The sequence below is a fragment of the Cydia amplana genome, chromosome 27 (genome assembly GCF_948474715.1).
Source record: "Cydia amplana chromosome 27, ilCydAmpl1.1, whole genome shotgun sequence".
Lineage (NCBI taxonomy): Eukaryota > Metazoa > Arthropoda > Insecta > Lepidoptera > Tortricidae > Cydia > Cydia amplana.
The window spans coordinates 6,127,444-6,148,284 of record NC_086095.1 but is presented as its reverse complement, the minus strand read 5'-3'; the positions used below and the strand labels follow the sequence as shown (position 1 = coordinate 6,148,284).

The 20,841-nt window shown below is 39.4% G+C and overlaps 1 protein-coding gene across 1 annotated transcript in view; it reads right to left on the bottom strand.

Moving 5' to 3' along the window:
• LOC134660498 (ankyrin repeat domain-containing protein 50) overlaps positions 1 to 20,841 on the bottom strand; it is a 99,736-nt gene that overhangs the window by 78,173 nt on the left and 722 nt on the right. The window lies entirely within an intron of this gene.

Below are 20,841 nucleotides of genomic sequence, written 5' to 3'. Positions count from 1 at the left end.
GGCGGACTGGTAATCAGTGGGCCCCTTTAGTCGTCAAAGGATCGAAAACCGCGTGCGATTTATTGCAAGATCTATTCTGTGGAGCCCTTAATTGATAAATTTAAATCACCATAGAAATTAAAATAAACTGTATCTGTGGTAAGCCATAATATTTTTTGTCAAACGTCAAATACTAATATTATGTTTATTTTATTCCGTTTTTAACTTGCTAATTATTTTAAAATCTTAAATTAAAAAACAATATTATAAATGTGTACCTAAACCGAGCACTTTCATTTGATACCAAACTCGATCATACTTTCTTGCAATTAAAATGACCAGAATAGCAAGACCTCACAAATATATAGCTTTTTAGCATTTTAAGCTCTTCTAGCTCAATAAACTCTTGATCGAGCCTGCTCAAATATTAATGACTAAAATATAATGCCCTCAACTTTACGTTCACCCAATTTCATTTAAATTAGAACAAATTTACTTAAGTTATTGTGTATCAAACTATCATCTGGTAGTTCAGCTTAAAAACATCGAAATGCCGGGACGTGCCCCTAGCCAGCCGTGTTCCAAGTTGAATGTAAGAACTTCATTTCGCTCGCTCGTTTGATAAAGGCCAAGTTTTACACTATTACGGTATCTTACGCAGGGTACAAACTAGGAAGGTTAAAACAATGAAGCCCCTCGCTTGAAGCTGCAAATTGAAAAGGCCCCATTAGGACGGCCAGGCCTCATTTCCCGTACAGCTTTGAGGGATAAATTGTGGACAAATTAGGTTCCTTGGGAAAGGGACCCATTTTACCGGACTACGGGAAGGGTTATGATTTCAGCAGTCTATGTATGGATAGTTGTCTGACCGAAACATCGGTTTCGGCATTAAAATCATGTTTTAGCCGAAGGTTGGTTTCGGCCAGAAAACCGCCGAACCTATCGGTCGCGCCGAAACTTAAGAGGCAACAGGAGTGGTCATTTCTCCATACAAACGTACTCGACTGTTTCCTCCGTGGGTTTTGAAGCTAGAGCAATAATTTTTTCAACACAGATTAATATTGTCAATATCTGTGTCGGACCGTTTAGCTTTTTTTGATATTTTTATTTTTTAAGGCTCTAGAACCCTTCAAAAATGGCCAAAATGGCATAATTGACTATGCCGCAATGAGAGGCGTGGTATTCAAAACTGATATCAATTAGCCAAAAAAGCAAAACGGTCCGACACAGATAATTTCATAACCATTTAGATTTCCAAATTTGGTTACGATTGGTTAAGTTTTGGAGGAGGAAACAGTCGAGTACGAAACCTCGATTTTTGAGATTGTTACGCAGGATTTTTCGCCTTGTCCTTATCGCACTAGTTTTAGGAGCCGCTTCCGTTAGCGAGACGGGTATATTTACCTAAAATATTTAAATCTCAGCTCCTGTTTCGTCTTGCGCAGATACCGTAAGACTAACTGACAGATACCGACATCGACAGATATTTTAGACTTTAGAGTATTGCTAAGCACCAGACACGCCAACGATACCAAAATATATATCTCTCTGTCTAGCACCTACATTATGTTGTTAGAGCTAGAGACGAAATATACCAAAATATAGATCGTAATAGTTATACTGAGCTATGACATCTTAAGGTATCAAGATGCCTTGCGATAAGATATCGTAAGATACCACAATATACATTACAGAGTTCCGCTACTATACAGATTATTATTACTTAAAGAAAAAAAAAATTACATTGCCTACCAAAAAATTACCATTAGGCATAAAATGTACAAAAACCACATGTTATTGAACTTGCTATAAAAACCACTTTTTACCATCACATCACACCCAGTTATGACATGATCATACTGATATGTTTACAACTACCCCAACACCTTGTATACGAAAGGACTTAACTCTTACAAAAATAAACCTTATTGGAACGGAGTAAAGTCCATAATAAATTTTCTAAATCCTTGTACATACGCCCTTTTTGTAACTGTAATACTAGACAATCTTCTAACGAGAGACAGAGGAAATTTGACCTTATGTATTGAAGATAAGATTGATTGTTGATTGATCGAGTATTTACTATTTATAGATCAATACTCTACGAAATGGTGTACAGTGGCCATCAGATATATCGGAGCGGCCGACGTGCTCACAAATATCTGAACACGCTTGTATTGTCAAGGCGTTAGAGTGCGTGTTCACATGTTTTTGAGCACCTCGGCCGCTCCCATATATCTGATGGCGACTATAGGTGTGGTTGTATTTATGGATCGGTAACACGTGGTCGGTATAGATAGCACGTTTGTTCCCATTCGGTTTAGAGCTTTGGTTAACTCGGTATAGGCACATTGGGGCTGTTAATAAATTACGTTATCGATTTTTGAATCCCCCCCCCCCCTAAAATCAATACAATGCGCTTATGAACGTCAAATAAAGCTAATACACCCCTACACCTCTACCTCTACACCTCTGCCTCGAGAAGATTTAAATCCTCCCTCAATTGGAAGAGGGTATCCCAATATAGGACCGGCAACAGACTCGGCGGGATACATCTTTTCAAAGGCGGCTTTTGATTATTGTTCTTCCTTCACGCAATAACGGCTGAACAGATTTCGACGAAATTTGGCACACATAGTTTATAACTTGGATCAGTATATAGGATACTTTTTATCCTGGAAATCATGACCTTAGGGTTTCCAATTTATTACAGTCGCCATCAGGTATATCGGAGCGGCCAAGGTGCTCACAAATATCTGAACACGTCTCTAGTAGCACGTGCGGTTTTACTTAACAATAGACTAAGGATTAGCCGTTCGGGGCATCGGGGCCAGATCAGGCGTGGCTCACTCCGCGATTTCGTCGCTTTGCTACAGGTAGCTAAAAGTACATCCGTTCCACACCAATTTTGGTGGCTAGCCATGAGCCGCGCGTGGCGTTGTCGCCACCTAGCGGCCATATCTGTGCTGATCGTAACATTCGTAACAGACGCGTTTTGTTAGAGAGTGAGTCTTCTGTACCTAGTACTATTATTTTTTCACCTCAGCAGCTCGAACGAGGGTACTTTGCTACTGAAAAACAGTGAGCAAAATCGCATTTTGCTCACTGAGTGAGACAAAATGAGAAACCATGAGTGAATAGAGGTAAGTGATAAAGAAGGAATACATTTTTCGGGTTCTCTAATATGTTCTCACTGCTGAGGTGAAAAGTTTTGTGAACTACACGAGATCAAAGTTATTTACATCTCGTGCGCTTTTGAGTCCCTTACTACGCTCAAGATTCTAAATTAGTTAGTTAATTAGTAGTATAGAATCTTTCGCTTGCACGGGACTCAAAATAAGCACTCGAAGAAATATCAAACTTTGATCTCTTGTTGTCAGTTGTTGTACAAATAACTAATTCTGTGGCCAGATACAAATCGAACGACTAGAAATAATGGTTCACCTTGGGTTCGCCTCTCGACATGGACCTGTGTTCGATAAAGCATTAGGAATGATACACTAGCTACTATATGTGACGTTATCTATGAAAAGGGACCTTATTGTTGATGGCGCTTACGCCATTATTAACGATGCTCCGATATAAATACAATGCCGGGCGACGCTGTGCGGCGTAAGCGCCATCGTCAATAAGGTCCCTTTTCATAGATATTACCTAGAACCATATTTATTAACTAGAACGAAGCAAAAACTCGGAACAAACCGTGGCGAGCTTGTTCAACGCAATTCAATTTGTTCGCAACTGATAAACTCTTGGAATAACTGGTACTGAATGGTTAAAGGACAACTCACGTTAGACCGGGCCGTGTCCGGGCCGGAGCTTCCGGCACTTCGTTTTCTATGGAAAGGGGCTGTTCTTAAATTACGTCATCTATTTTTGATCCCCCCCCTGGAATTGGCGTGAGCAGGGCCGGATTAACCCTAAGGCAGAGTAGGCAACTGCCCATGGGCCCCGCCTCGGCTAGCGGGCCCCGGCGGCCCCGCGCGCGCCAAAAAAAAATGTGTTTCATATGGCCAAAATTCATAAATAATTTTTTATGGTACCTACTTATACCTAATATCCAATATCAGTTTCTCAGACATACAATCATCAAATGATTATGTAAATTATGTTATTTTATAGCTTTTAAAGTCTGTAAATCGAGCTCGAATTTCAGGCTCCCGAGGGCCTAAAACCTCATTAATGAAACTTCGGCCCTCCGAGTAACTCTTGTATGACACATATATTATTGTTGAGTAACATTTGACGATTGGTTCGTATCAGAGCGCTGCTTTCTTACAGCTCGACCTTCGGCGTCGCTTTTTAACAAATATAAACATTGATTTCAGAAGTTTAGCCTTTTGCCTTGCATGAAAGTTCACCTCGCTGGTTATAAGTACGCTTCGGGCTTGTTAAGTATGTGGAGATTGCTGAGGTCGACCTTCAGCCTCACTTTTTACCTCAATTTTTGGTTCGTCTACCAAATCTCTTCTTCAGCTTAGCCTTTGGCCTCGCTGCGCCAAGCTCGGCCTGCGGTCTCGCTTTTTAATACAATGGACATTGGTTGGATGGTTGGCGTCTGTGATCTAGCTGAGCTTATCCTGAAGCACGGCTTTGACCTCGCATGAAAGCTCGCCTCACTGGGTAACTTCGGATTTTTAGGTGAGAACATATTAGAGAACCCGAAAAATGTATTCCTTCTTCATCGCTTACCTCTATTCACTCATGTTTTCTTAAGATATACCAACAATTAAGTTTTCACCTCAGCAGCTCGAACAAGGGTACTTTGCTACTTAAAAGCAGTGAGCAAAATCGCATTTTGCTCATTTTGCCTCACTCAGTGAGCAAAATGCGATTTTGCTCACTGTTTTTAAGTAGCAAAGTACCCTTGTTCGAGCTGCTGAGGTGAAAAAATACTTTTCTCAAACATGCACTGAAATGTCGTCGCTCCGGGCGTTATATCAGGCTTCGAAGTATCACGTTTAGGGCGGAGCAACTCCAGGAGGGCTATGATGCTTTGTCACCAAATCATTAATCATTGCGTGATATGTGAAATACCTGATAAGTGATTAAATTTGGTAAAAAAGACGCGAGGATAAAGTACAAGTGACTAATGATAGCGTGACATGATTTGAGCTTTTGAAAAATCAATTTTAATCTCGATGACTTAAGGCCTATTTTAAAGAATAGATTACTTAATCACATTCCACCACTTATCTACTTTTGCCATTGACTGATAAAAATCATCCGTGGTTTGAGCTTTTCAAAAATCAATTCTAAACAAGTTTACTTAAAGCGTATTTTAATGAATGACATCCTATCACCACTTATCCACATGTGACGTTGATAGTTAAAAGTTATCCACGGTTAAAGCTTTTGAAGCTTTATTTCTAAGTACTTAGAGTTTATAGTCTTTGAAATAAGCTACATTATCGAATTAAGGTAGAACCGGCTGCAATACTTCATTAACGAAGGCTCATATTTGCTTGTAAATTCATACAAAATTTTAAGGACAGTAGACCTTATTAACCTCAAATACGGTGAATTTTATACGTCAAACCATGTGTCAAAATCAACTAAATTGTAGGCCCTCCCCAAACGTAGCCACCTATGTATGCATGTGGCCGTTGCTCTCCGCCTAATAGGTTGCCATGGGTATGCCAACCCCACCAATGCATCTACGGTTCCACTGTGGGGAGCAACGGCCACCATGTCTTGAGCTGCTGCCGTTGCGCTGGGAGGTTCCCACGGCACCATGTTCTTAATGACATCGTTAGGAGAGCCTTATTGTCAGAGTTACCTAATATCCCATGTATGCTTGAGCCGCCAGGCTTTAGCCGATCGGACGGCATAAGGTCTGACGACTAGACCCTGGTGCCGTGGGAAAGAGGTAAGTGCTTACTGTGGGACGCCACGTGCGTCAGTACTTTTACCGCCCCGCATCTTAGTCGTACAATGCGGTCGGCAGGAGCGGCTGCTGAGCATGCGGCGTCTCTTAAAAACCGGCCAAGTGCGAGTCGGACTAGCTCACGAAGGGTTCCGTACCATTAGGTACGCAAAAAACGGCAACAAAATCACGTTTGTTGTATGGGAGCTCCACTTAAATATTTATTTTATTTTGTTGTTAGTACTTATTATTTGTTGTTGGCAACAGAAATATATCATCTAAATAGACAGACAGACCGACGGACAGCGGAGTCTTAGTAATAGGGTCCCGTTTTTCCTGAAACCCTAAAAAGATAAATACTCGGCGCTGAGCGGGTATTTATTCGTCTCCCTCGGTGTCGAGACTTCGGGATGCTCCGGGAGCTGGGACCTCGCCTGTTTGAAAGCGGCCTTGACCCCCTCCGGATTTTTCCTGATGCAAAGACTGTCCATCGCAATCTAAGGCGGTCCTAGTTCCTTGCTACTCGTAAAGTCTGCAGCGATATTGATAGCCCACGCAGTGCAAGTGTTATACTTGGTCAACCAGATCTTGACAGTAGAAAAAGGCGGCAAATTTGAAAAATGTAGGCGCGAAGGGATATCGTTCCATAGAAAATTTGAATTTCGCGCCTTTTTTTACTGACAAGATTTGGTTGACCAGCTATATTTACCCGTCATAAATTCATAGAAGTTTGACGTTTAAAATGACGCTTGCACTGCGTGGGCTATCAAAATCGCTGCAGACTTTTCTCGGTCTGACTCTATTAACTACTCTATACAGGGCGGTACAAACTACAAACCTCGATGTCCAACATTTTTTTTTTATTTTATCACTACGTGGGCTACTACCAATATTTTTTTATATTAAGGCTAGATTTTAGGAAATAAAGTTGTGTATCAAAGAAGTAAAAAATAAAATTCGGCACCGAAGTCAGGCACCGAACGTCATCTCTAAGAATCTCCTAATAGCCCACGATATGAGGAAACTAAAAAAAAAATTGAACGTTGTGGTATAGACCATCCTGTATAGTTTGAGTGTTGGATTGCAACTAAATTAGTACGACGCTGTCATTTTCTATTACGCGATTACGTCCGATTTTACCCGAAAAACGAAGTGCATTCTTGTAAGTATAGTTGGTCAAACCAATTTGTCATTAAATAAGGACAATACAAACTATACTCATCCTTTTCTTTTGGGTGCTAGTACTAGTGTAAGACACAAATAGTATGTCTCTCTCTGTCTATATTTGAAATGAGACAGTGCTTTGACAAACGATATAACCTATTTGTATACTTGGTCAACCAGATCTTGACAGTAGAAAAAGGCGCCAAATTTGAAAAATGTAGGCGCGAAGGGATATCGTCCCATAGAAAATTTGAATTTCGCGCCTTTTTCTACTGACAAGGTTTGGTTGACCATCTATAGAAAAAAAATCAGCGATGTCAAATCGGCGACATGATAGATTTTCATTGTCAGTCAGGCTAAAAGTACAATGTAATATTAATTTAAAAATTCATTGCGTAACCTATACCTATAGGAAGAAAACAAACAAATAAATTGCATTAAATATATGCAGAACATGAGAACTATGAGAGTATGGATCACTCCATACGCAGAAGTGATTGATGGCTGAACATATATTCTGAAATTCGGCAACGCTATGAAGAAAAAATCCTTGGACGCCTATTCTCCACAGGAGAGGAAATATTGTCTGAAAAAAAAACTGCAAGAGCTGATTTTATACGCAGATAAAAAAGACGTTAGAGTTTATGGAGACATGACAGAAGACGCGGTATGCTGAAGAATATGTTGTCACAAAAGGAGCGACAGTCCGTTTAAATGTAAATATGTTGGAATGACCTTCAACTGGTGTCAGCGAGCTTGCCGTGATACCTTCACGAGCTAATCACAGCGGCGTATGATAAAATCATGGTTCCTACCAGGGATGTTCCGGATGCCGATTTTTTGACATCCGCGGACGCGGATGCGGATATTTAGTCTCACATCCGCGGATGCGGATGCGGATGCGGATGTCAAGATTAGGTACTTAGAAAACGTCAAATATCACATTTTTAGTATTATTTCATTAAAAAAAAACGAAACGTTTAGAATTTGAGCAAGAATATAGGTGCGTTATATTTACTAAACAGTAACTTGGCCGACTTTTCTGGATCTAGACGATTTCGTTATAGGTAATGACGTAATTTCCTAGCACTTACGCCGCCGCTAAGACATTCCTGTACCGACTTGTTCGACATCCGCATCCGCATAAGCTCCGCATCGATTTTATGCGGATGCGGATGCAGATGCGGATGTTGAAAATAATGCGGAAGTTCCGCGGTTGCGGATGCGGATGCGGATGTTCGCAACATCCCTGGTTCCTACTGTGCGAAACATTTAGGGCGCGTGTACACGGTGCCGCCTCCGCGCCGCTGCCGCGCCGCCGCCGCACCTTCGCGCTGTTTACACGAGACGCGTAAAGCCCGCTGCCGCGCCGCCGCTGCGCCGTCGCTGCACCTTCGCGCTATGTACACGAGACAAGTATAGTCCGCCGCCGCGGGTTTTACGCGTCTCGTGTACATAGCGCGAAGGTGCGGCGGCGGCTCGGAGGAATAATCCAATATGGAGTGGTGACACGCACTAATTTCTATGTGAAAAATTCTGCCGTTTTCGGCGCGGGGGGCGAGGAACGCACACAAATAATGTAAACACTAATGCATTTTTTGCATGCGTCGCTACACACGCACACGACAAAATTATCAAACACTAGCATAAACTATATTCACACACATACAAGAACAAACACAGACAACCCTGTCCGTAAACGAGATGATGTCAGTTCTAAGTAAACGTAGAAGTGCGAGGGACTTGTCGATAATATTGTCGATATTTTATTGACTAAATTTTAACTGTCTGCTTTAGTCAATCATAACCATCAAAAACATTACATGTAAAAAGGTGCAAGTCTCGCAACGCTTCTACTACAAAAACGTTTTGAGATGTAATGCTAATGTGAAACCAAGTCAGTTATTTTAATCAGTGCCAGGGGGTGTTAAAACCGTATCAATAAGATATCTTTAATTTGTAATACGTATAATGACTTGGCCATCGCACAGCTGCATAATGACATAAGGATCATCGTCACCTATTAAAAATAATTCTAATTGAACATACCTAACGCTAGCGCTAATTGCAGTTTGAGCATTACACATATTTACGAGTACGGTACGAGTAAAGCATTATGTGCGATTGCCAAGTCATTATATGTATTACAAATTAAAGATATCTTATTGATACGGTTTTAACAGTCAGCCAGGGGCACTGATTAAAGTAACCGACTTGGTTTCACGTTACATCTCAGAACTTTTTGTAATAAAAGCGTTGCGAGACTTGCACCTTTTTACAAGTAATGTTTTTGATGGGATCTCATCTCTTTTTGTAGACAGTCCTTCTTTTCGGGTACTCATACCCATACTATGTATACATATATCATAACTAAACACATACTCACATCGTACATACATCGTAGTGTACCTTTTACTTTACCTACTATTTGTAGGAACTGCAACAGTAACTTTGTAACAGCATATATTTATATGGAATTACAAACTTACTTATGCAGTTCTTAGATCTTTAAATCATGACTGATATTGCGATATTTTTAGGTTTTCGATGGCTTGATAAGCTGAAAACTACTTATGTTTAAAATTTATTGCATCTTTTGGAAATCTAAAAAAAGAAATCAAAATAACAATATATTTACAATGTTCATATAGATTTTATCGATATTGGTTTTTATGGTGTCCCATCGCTAACTATGGTAGAGTGATACCAGAGTAATAAATTAAAAGTTCCTATTTATGGAAAATGACGGCAGTAAATACCTTAAAATAAATAAAATACAATACAAATATTGGACATGTCAAATAAAAAATATACGATAGAAACTAAGCGAAAAATGAATTTTTAAACAGTAGTAGGGTAGGTGCGTTAGTTTTCGTCCAGCTCTAGTTTTCGTCCACTTGGCGAAATTGAGTACATATAAATCTACATTGCTGCACAAATTTGGACTTAATGCAATCCTTAATATCGAGACAATATACGAGTATCTATCTACATAAAAAATGTATTTGGCAAGTAGCAAATTAAGTATCAAATATGTTATTTGCTAATCTGTCATGTCATGTACGAAAACTAGAGACTAGAGCATGGACGGAAACTAGCACAATGACCCTATATCGGTAATATCACGTTATTTATGATTTATACTATTTATTTCATTGAATGGATTATGTTGATATAAAAATAAGGTGTTATAGAAAAATAATGTGTTATATAAATTATATATAATAATAAGCAACGCAAATTAGAAGTTAGGTATACCTAATGAATATTTAGAAAGTCTTCTTTAAATATTACCCTAAATTAGATCTAGTACCATGAAGTGGTATCACTTTCAGATTGACAATGTTTTTTAGTTTTTTGCTAAATTAGTGCACTATTTGATAATATTTACATGTAATAGTACTTACATATGAAAAGAAACGTGTTCTTTAAGTAAGCTAGATGTGTCCGATCGGTTTTTACAGGAGAAAACGCTACAATTCGGCATTTTCTGCTCCTAACATTCCGCTTAGACTGACGTTTGCTGAATGGCGTATGACGTATGGCAACTAGTTTTATATAACCTCCTTGACCGGCGGCCGCCGACTTTTGGCAGAGGGGAACGCCTGTTAATGGCGGTTCCTGTTGGTTTATTATTCCGAGGGCGGCGGCGCGGAGGCAGCACCGTGTACACGCGCCCTTATGTGTATGGAATCGAAGCTGTTTCCGGCCTAACTCCAATCTGTGGCTAAATGTTTTGGTGCTTGTAGTTTTTAAGTATTCTGAATTAAATACTCTGATTTAAACATAATTAGATTGTTTTTTATTATTATTAATCTCTCTATTTTCACTTTATTGCACGAAACATAGGACGTTTTGCCAAATGGTATTCTCTACCAGTCAGGCGTAAGGCAAACAGAGATTGGTGTTGGTATGTAGGATATAAAAGCGACCGTATGTCGAACAGGTAATCTGGTTGCTGGCATTACATACATCTTTCGTGCTGGTATTTTATACTGTTAAATCGTACCTATGCTAAAAAAGTTACGAACTCTAAATGTGACGTCCTCAGAAAGTGGCGTTCTCAGAAAGTGACGTCCTCAGTGCTACATTATATCTTTAATTAAGTACTTTAAGATGTGCCGGCAATCCGTCGCCATGTTGAGTTTGAGGTCGGCGTCTAGGTCGGCACACAAATAGAGTGCCAAAGTCTTTGAGCACTCTATATATGTGCCGAAACTCCTCGATGGGCATATCAAAAGGGTTCCATGTATCCCTTATGGCACGTCGTTGAATTTTTCTTTGTTGATGCTTTTCTTCCATGGCAGCAGCTGCCAAGAAGAAATTATATCTTTGCCATCCCTACAAATAATGTAATGATATTCTTATATGAATACAAATGGAGTTCAAACTTCAAATAGTATATATTATATTTGAATAAAAAAAACTAATCCGGCCAAGTGCGAGTCCAAAATTTTAGACCCAGTAATTTCGGAGATAAAGGTGGGGGGGAGGGGGTAATTTTTTGGCTATTTTCTTAAATAACTTCTAACCTATTTATTGTACTTAAAAAAAATCGCTGTTAGCCTAGCGGTAAGAGCGTGCGACTTGCAATCCAGAGGTCGCGGGTTCAAACCCCGGCTCGTACCAATGAGTTTTTCGGAACTTATGTACGAAATATCATTTGATATTTACCAGTCCCTTTTCGGAGAAGGAAAACATCGTGAGGAAACCGGACTAATCCCAATACGGGCCTAGTTTATCCTCTAGGTTGGAAGGTCAGATGGCAGTCGCTTTCGTAAAAACTAGTGCCCACGCCAGTTCCTGGGATTAGCTGCCAAGCTGCCCAGGCTCCCATGAGCAGTGGCAAAATTCCGGGACAACGCGAGGAAGCCATGTCCGTCTTTGGGTGAGGGGTCACTAATTTACATATGTGTACTAAATTTCAACTTAATTGGTCTAGTCGTTTCCGTGAAAATAGGCTGTGACAGACGGACAGACAGACGCACGAGTGAACCCTAAAAATCGTATTTTTCACCACTTCTATACCATGAGAGCACCTTATCGTGCCCAGTGAGCACCACGATAAATTAATCAAAGGCTAGCCGTCAAAAATCGACTATATGTCTAACTATCCAACAAACGTAGCCATTTACCGTCTATCGCTGTCAAAGTGGACAAAACGGTATGAATGTTATAAAAATGTATAAATCTAGACAAGTGACTTTTATATCATTTAACTTATCCACTTATCAACTAAGTTTAAGTTGGAAAAGTAGACAAGTGACATATTATCCAACGAGCATGTTATGCAGTTAATCGTTTAACGACTATCGCTGTCAAAAGTGGAAAAGACGACAAATCAATAAGAACTGGATAAAATGCCAGTTTTATCATCATTTATACAACTATATCATTTATACAGTCGACCATCATAGCCCTACAGAGAACTGTAAAGGAATTTCATACGAAATTGAAGGCCTATTTAATTATTTTTTTTTTAAATTCTAATGTAAACATGGAGTCTGTGTCCATAAACAGGCTAAACAGCCGAATTATATATTTTTTTTTAATATTTTTAGTGAATGAATGGTTATCGGACCAAAATATCCGTGTTAACGCCTGTTATACACGAACGTACTGATATTAAGAATACGAATCTGTATGATTCAATGTGTTGATGAATAAATTTAAAATTTCGTCTATACGTAATTCATCAGAGACCATAGACAATATTTAAAATCCTCTGCATTTATTTTATTTATAGAAATTGAGATTCTTATTATCAGATTGTGTATAATGGCCCTAATAAGGTCTATTCGAACACACGCAAAATACGGACGACTTCCGTAAAAAAAAAACAATTATGGCGGGATTGGAAGGAAAATTAAAAAACTTTTGTTGTGAAGTTAGATTTTTATTATAAAGATTATAAATTTGTTTTTTTTTTTTGAGTGGTGTATTTTTTTATTTCATTGCATGTTTGAGAAAAGCACTATACATGCCTAGCCGTGAAAAGGTCTTGCCGGCTTCGTATGACTATCCGGCCTCCCTACGGTCGGCCGGCTATACCTACTCACCCGGCAAGCCCTTCTTTCCCGGCGTCTGCAGTAATGTACTATTCCTAGTTTGTTTTTAGGATAAAACACAGCAAAAAATGAACAACTCCGAAGCCTCTAGTTCACAAAAGCAGCCAACATATCGGCCATTTCTCTTGGGATGGGCGATCGCTCACAATAGACGGAGGCTTTTAGCGGATTGGAGGATAGTCTGATATCTGATCTATCTGATCAATACGATCTGACAACTGACATGTTATATTTTGAGATTGCAATGAATTCTGCGCAGTAAAATACAGAGAAAACAATAGGGAGTATTACTGCAATGCATTGCCGCCAGAGTGCAGCATTAGCGACGTAAGTATACCATAGAGTAACTTATACACACTACCTTAAACTGTTTTTTGACAAGTTTTCACAGACAATAAAATATGACATTGATACATCAAGGCAGTTTGTTTACAAAGGGCCTACCCGGGACACGCGAAATCGAAACTCGGCTATCTGCCTCTTTATCGCTCGAATGTGCAGGAGTGATAGAGAGGTTAGATAACAAAATGTCGACTCTCTCGTTTGCGGTAGACCCCTAGATTGTGACTTATTGTGGGAGTGGCGCCCCCTACGCAGACTTTCGCGTAATATTCCATTTTAGAGCCCGTACCATGAGTCACTGACAGTGTCAAAACTGACATTTACGCTATCGAGAACGTAATTTACTTTCTATACATCTCGTTTGCACTAATATGCGAGTACGAGCGAGATGTATAGAAAGTAAATTACGTTCTCGACGTCGTTTATGTCAGTGCCAAACTGATGGTAGCCGTATAGGAAAACAAATAAACCTTGCACTGGTTCATAGCTAAGACGGACTTTAGCTGAGTAACTTAGTTCCATTTTGAATTAAAAGCTTATAAAGCAGTCTATATCGAGCTAAGCACTGATGGAAATGTTTTTCTATCCGCGGATGCCCGACATATGTAGGACAGACGCCACTAGCTTATCTGGGTTTAGCTAATGCTTCGACAAATCCTAATGAGTTACACACGTTAGAACGACCATTCTGGCCTAGTCGGTAGTGATCTTGCCTATGAAACCGGTGTCCTAGGTTCGAATCCCGGTATTGCAAAATATACAATACACAAATACGTATTGTATATTTTGCATATTTTGTGTATGTTTTGTATATTTTGTTCCTGAGTTTTGGATGTTTTCTATGTAGGTATATAAGTGGCGTACTCGAAGAGAGGCCTATGCTTAGCAGTGGGCGATAAAAGGCTGATATGATGATGATTAGTATTTATGTAACTGTACATCGGTGGACCTTATTAAAAAAAGGCATAAGGCCCTCTATGCCTTTACAATATCTGGGTATATAACTATATAATATCTGGGAGACCGAGCTTTGCTCGGAAAACATATAAAAACTCAAAAATGGGCTTTTTCCCCGAGATAAGACCTATAGCTAGATCGATTTTTAGCCCCCATATAGCAAAATTTCGTAGAAATCGTTAGAGCCGTTTCCGAGTTCCCCGAAATATAGAAATATGCAAGAATTGCTTGTTTAAAGGAGGTAGACAGAGTCACTACCATCTAGGTTAGGAGGCCGCCAAGAGGCTAGTAATAAAACTTAAATCATCAGTAAGTAGTCATCCATTCAAACACCAATTAAAAAACATCCTGTACAGAAACTATCCATAATTAGCAGTCGGAAGCCATCTAAGCCGAGATTAGTGGATTGCCCACTTTTCTATTCCCGGTATCGCGACGTCGCGTTCTCGGCCAGCAGTCCCGTTCTGCCGGATTCATGACATTTGTCGTAAAGCTGGCTCTGCATTCCTACAACCTATAGTACACCCAACGAACACCAAACATTGCCAATCGGGGGAAATAATTCGTGTATACTTAAGCCAATTTTAGCATAGGTGTAGGTAATGGTGTATTAAACAAGATACTAAAAGTACCGGGGGGTGGGGGTGAAGCTAACGGGTAACAGAGGGTTTTAAGGTCCCTTACCTACGGGTATTATTTCCGCTGTAATTCCTTCGTTTGGTGGCCTACTAAGAATATAATGAGCCTTCGTGTTTCTGACAAGCAAAAAAGTAGTTCGAAGACTGAAGTTATACATATACTAGAAAATAATGCATGAAATCCTTGTAAAAGTCTGTAAATATCGTCTCAAAATAGCGCATATTACTATACACCAATACACCGCGCCTTAACCCGTGCGAATCCGGGGCGGGTCGCTAGTGCAAAATAAACGAACGTTTGAGGCGCGAGGAATGACATAGGATATCTTTTTATCAATCTTCATAATCATTCCACGTAGGCGAAGTCGCGGGCATAAGCTAGTAGTATAAGGAAGTATTGTTGTTTTCTGACCTACCCCTCTTTACTACCGAGCGTTAGTGTAAGGCCTGAGTTGACGCTCGAAGCGGAGCGTTCGGCGGGGCGTGCAGCGTGGCGTCGGGCTCACGCGTGATGTGAGCAGCGTGCACTAAGGCCGCTCCTATACGCTTACATTTGTTTGACATGCACGCCGCACGCCCCGCCCCGCTGCACGCCCAACTCGAGCGTCCACTCAGGCCCTACACTTATACGTGTATTATTCATGTGTGCGTTTAGGCGTGTTTATATATTTATGTGTTTAGGCCCACAATGGAGACATTGACTTTGCTACGAAACAATACATCGTAAATTATATCGTATGTCGAGTTTGATTTACGTTGCCGCACTTTCAGATAGGTATATGAGCTTTTACTGTTATGTAGTAGAAGCTTCTGCCCGCGAATTTGCTCACATATAGTTCGTTTTTAGGGTTCCGTACCTCAAAAGGAAAACACGGAACCCTAGAATGTCTGTCCGTCTGTCACAGCCTATTTTCTCCGAAACTACTGGACCAATTAAGTTGAAATTTGGCACACATATGTAAGTTTGTGACCCAAAGATGGACGTGTAACGTAAATAAATGAATTTGAAATATGGAGGCCATTTTTGGGGGGTAAATGAGAAAATTAAAAAATAAAGTTTTGCAAACTATATCGAGTTACATATCAAATGAAAGAGCTCATTGTAAGAATCTCAAATAGGTATATTTTTTTTATAATTTTAGGATAAGTAGTTTAGCAGTTATTCAAGAAAATAGGCAAAAAAATTACCATCCCCCGCTTCCCCCCTTATCTCCGAAACTACTGGGTCTTTGAAAATAAAATACACAAAATAGTTCTTTGCCTATAGATGACAGGAAAACCTATTAGAAATGTGCAGTCAAGCGTGAGTCGGACTCGGAACCCTTGGAACGCGAGTCCAACTCGCACTTGGCCGGTTTTTTTAGCATTAGAAAAAGACTACGCGATCTTGACGTGTCTTTTAATTGAAAAAAGCTGTTTAAAAATCTAATGTTTTAATGTTTTAATGTTTATTTGGGCACAAACGGTACAATAATACTTACAGATATTAATAACTAACTAACTATTACTTATGAAAGCAAAAGAATGTAAATAATCGTATATGATTCATAAATTTCATAATTGTTACATATTTGCCGTGAATTATTTTTCGAAAGTGTTTTTCAATAAAAAGACACGTCAAGATTGTTTACCATTTTTCGAATGCTAAAGAAACGAAAGAAGTGAAAACTTCTTTATCGGCGCTGGGCAGTTTTTGAGGTGGGGAAAAAATGATAAACTCGAGACAGCGTAAGGCGATCACGTGACCGTAAGCCTCGTAAGGTGGCCACTCATAATTTAAATAGCATTTAAATCGATAAAGGAAAACTCTAATGTTATTTGACATTTATGTTGCGGACTCCTTTTCAAGACTCTTTACCTATGTTCAAATAATTTGACGTTGTCATGGCAGTATGTAAATATAAACATGTCAATGAAAAAGTGTGATCTTATTTGAGAATGATAATAATATATAATAAATAAATAGAATACCTCCGCTAAACGTATGTATCGTCGTCGTTACCGGGCGTCGGTAACATAGTGAGGTGAGTTTTCACTTCTATCGGCACTCCCGGAGTGCAACCGTTTTTGCTTTTACTAATTGATAGAATCAGGCGTTTACGTTTACTTTGCGGAAAACCGTGTTTTGCGGAGGTTTTGCGATTCCGTGTATGGGCGATGGCAGTTACTTACCAAGTTACCAATTCGTCTGATCTGAAATAGCAATTCGTCTGATCGTTTGCCTCATATCATAAAATTAAAAAAAATCGCGGTTAATAGGTATTATGCTTTCCTGTTTAAGATATGTTTTTGCCGTGGTCCATTAAGAATCTTCTTAAGCGGGATTTACTGCATTTAACTAAACAACTGAAATATAGCTTTAGATAGGTACCCTAGAGTGCTTTTACTCCAGGCAGGCAAATGTTAATGCTATTTATTACCACTGAAAGCGGGCGAAAGGTAAATAGGGGCGAGATATGATTTAAGATTTTACTAGAAGTGTCATTATTCGATGTTTATCCAGTATATACTTGGTCAACCAGATCTTGTCAGTAGAAAAAGGCGGCAAATTTGAAAAATGTAGGCGCGAAGGGATATCGTCCCATAGAAATTTTGAATTTCGCGCCTTTTTTTACTGACAAGATTTGGTTGACCAGCTATAGTTCCGTAGCCAAAATGACAAAAACTGTACTGTAACTAAATCCAGAGTTCGAAAGGATAATTATCAATGATAGTTATCTTGATAATTATCGTGATTTTTATGCCAGATAATTATCGATATAATAAAATGTATAAAAAAACCGGCCAAGTGCGAGTCGAACTCGCGCACGGAGGGTTCCGCACCATCAACATAAAATAGAGCAAAACAAGCAAAAAAACGGTCACCCATCCAAGTACTGACCCCGCCCGACGTTGCTTAACTTCGGTCAAAAATCACGTTTGTTGTATGGGAGCCCCACTTAAATCTTTATTTTATTCTGTTTTTAGTATTTGTTGTTATAGCGGCAACAGAAATACATCATCTGTGAAAATTTCAACTGTCTAGCTATCACGGTTCGTGAGATACAGCCTGGTGACAGACGGACGGACGGACGGACGGACGGACAGCGGAGTCTTAGTAATAGGGTCCCGTTTTTACCCTTTGGGTACGGAACCCTAAAAATAGCAAAAAACGTCCAATTCTTTTTTACTTATATTATACCTATATAACAAATTTCATCGAAATGCTTGTGAAAAACAAGAAGTGCTTGTTTAAAGGTTAGGTATCACTGCACTTCCAGAAATCTAGATCTCCCCGAGATCGCAGACAGGGGGGCAGCCGGTACTATATTGGGGAGCATTGATTGAGGCGCCGTCTAGGTCCACCCTTCACTTGAGGGCTCATTTAAAAATAAAATACGGATTCGAACTTTATTTACTTTTTATTTATACCACAAAAACTCATCCCGTCCTGGCCACTTTCGACCACGGCGACTGAATTGATTATTGAGCAAAAACAAACAAGCATACCGCCCACCTGATGGTAAGCAGTCACCGTAGCCTATGGACGCCTGTAACTCCAGAGGTGTTACATGCGCGATGATGCGCGTTGCCGACCTTTTAAAAACAGCACAAGCTGCTAAGCAGAAGCAGCAGAAGTTGCTAAGCGGGTTGGGTGTTCAAAATGATCTTGATGCGACTTTATTGTTAAGAGAAAAGAGCGTGTCAAGGTAATTTTGAACACCTCGCCCGCTTAGCTACTTCTGCTGCTGACTGTGCTACACAGGCGCAATCTATAATTGATATTGACAAAGCTTTTACACCGTTTTTGCGTCACCACCATGACTATTTTAATAATGTAATTTGTATTCAATGCCAATGGCCGAGCAAATATAGTTACTTCCTATTCCTAGGGCATCTCTTTGTTTTACGTCATGTAATTAACAAAATAATTTCATATCAAATTTTATCAAAATCGGTTTAGGCAGGACAGATCTAGTTTTGCATTTATAATACCTATTAGTCTAGGCACGTCTAGGGTTGTGTGTCGCGCTGGTGGCCTAACGGTAAGAGCGTGCGACTTTCAATCCTGAGGTCGCGCGTTCAAACCCCCGCTCGTACCAATGAGTTTTTCGGAACTTATGTACGAAATATAATTTGATATTTACCAGTTGCTTTTCGGTGTAGGAAAACATCATGAGGAAACCGGACTTATCCTAATAAGGCCTAGTTTCCCCTATGGTTTGGAAGATCAGATGTCAGTCACATTCGTAAACTAGTGCCTCCTTCAATTGGGATTAGTTGTCAAGCGGACCCCAGGCTCCCATGAGCCGTGGCAAAATGCCGGGATAATGTGAGGAAGAAAATGATGTTTAGTGGTATTTAAAAATATTGATAGTTTTATTAATGATAACTGATAAGCAGTCTTCTTCGACTTCAGATTGATTCACTTTTCCCCAGAAGTTGTTATGATAATGATAAGTAAACATTCTTATCTTTCATAGAAATTGATATATTTGATAGCAGGAAAAGAAAACTAAAATGTTCCTTTTGGTTTTCAAATGCATGCCTACAATCTTTTCTGTTTTGCGATAAGGTTGACTGGTAGAGAATGCCTCATGGCATTAATTTCGCCTTTTGTACATTTTATTCGGTAGCAAAGTTTGTTTGACCCTCTCACAGCTCAAGAATCCACTTTTTTAATCACTTGCTATGCTTGTCTTATGCTGACATTCATTAAGTGTTATAGGTATAAGTAGGGCTGCCATCCGTCCGGGTTTCCCCGGATTTGTCCTAGTTTGGAGTTTTCAAAAAGTGTCTGGACACTTTTTAGAATGAAAAATAAGCGATTTTTTTTTATTATTATTTACGGACATGTCTAGGAAAAAAATGCGAATTACGCCAAATGTCCGGGTTTTTTTAGTCTTTGTCCGGGTTCGGCGAATTTAGAGATGGCAGCCCTAGGTATAAGTACAAGTACAATAATTAATCATATTAACAGTATTATTATCTCACAACAAAGGATTGCACAGTAAATTCTGTCAATGTGTATATCATCACCAGTGATCCACGGGGTGAGTTATTTTCCATATACATAATATGTCGTAATTGACGTAAGACTTGTCAAATTATAAGGTAAATAGGTCACCCCGCTGATCACTGATCATCACTATAGCAATGGAGTAAGATTCAAGACTGCCATTTTTATGAGCTCAACAGGACAATAACAAGTAAGAAACACATTAATTGTGTAAACAATGCTAATGGCTCATTAAGCATAATTCCCACGGTTGACTTTAAAATTAAATATGCATTCAATTACGTAGCTTCACACACTTTCCGTTTTTAACTTTTTGGATTATGTAACTTACAAATTAAGGATTTGGAAAAGGAATTGTTCTTCTTCCTTACATTGTTTCAAAGTGGAATAAAAACATAAAGCAATATGGACAATAATGCTTTGTTAAAACCTAGTACAGACATGTTACAGCTTTACATTATATATTTCTGAGACACTTTTCTGCTGCGACACCTGTTCTGGATTCCGGTGTAGGATTTGAAGTTAAAGCCCAGATATAAAATAGGTACTTTCTTTATGTTATATTTTTGCAAGCTATATTCAGGGCGTCTTCAACTATGCTGGGGCTCCTGGGCACAAGAATTTGGGGCCCTTTTGGAAACTAAAGAAAGCTAATTAAACTAACATTTTTCTACTATGATCTTTTATCTATTATGGGTAATCAAATATACTGTTACTGTCTGTCCTTGGGGACCCTGGGCATGGGCCCCGTGTGCCCTTATGGTAAAGACGGTACTGGCTATATTTTGCAAATATTTTAGAAAAGGCCTGTTTGCAAACTCGCCACAA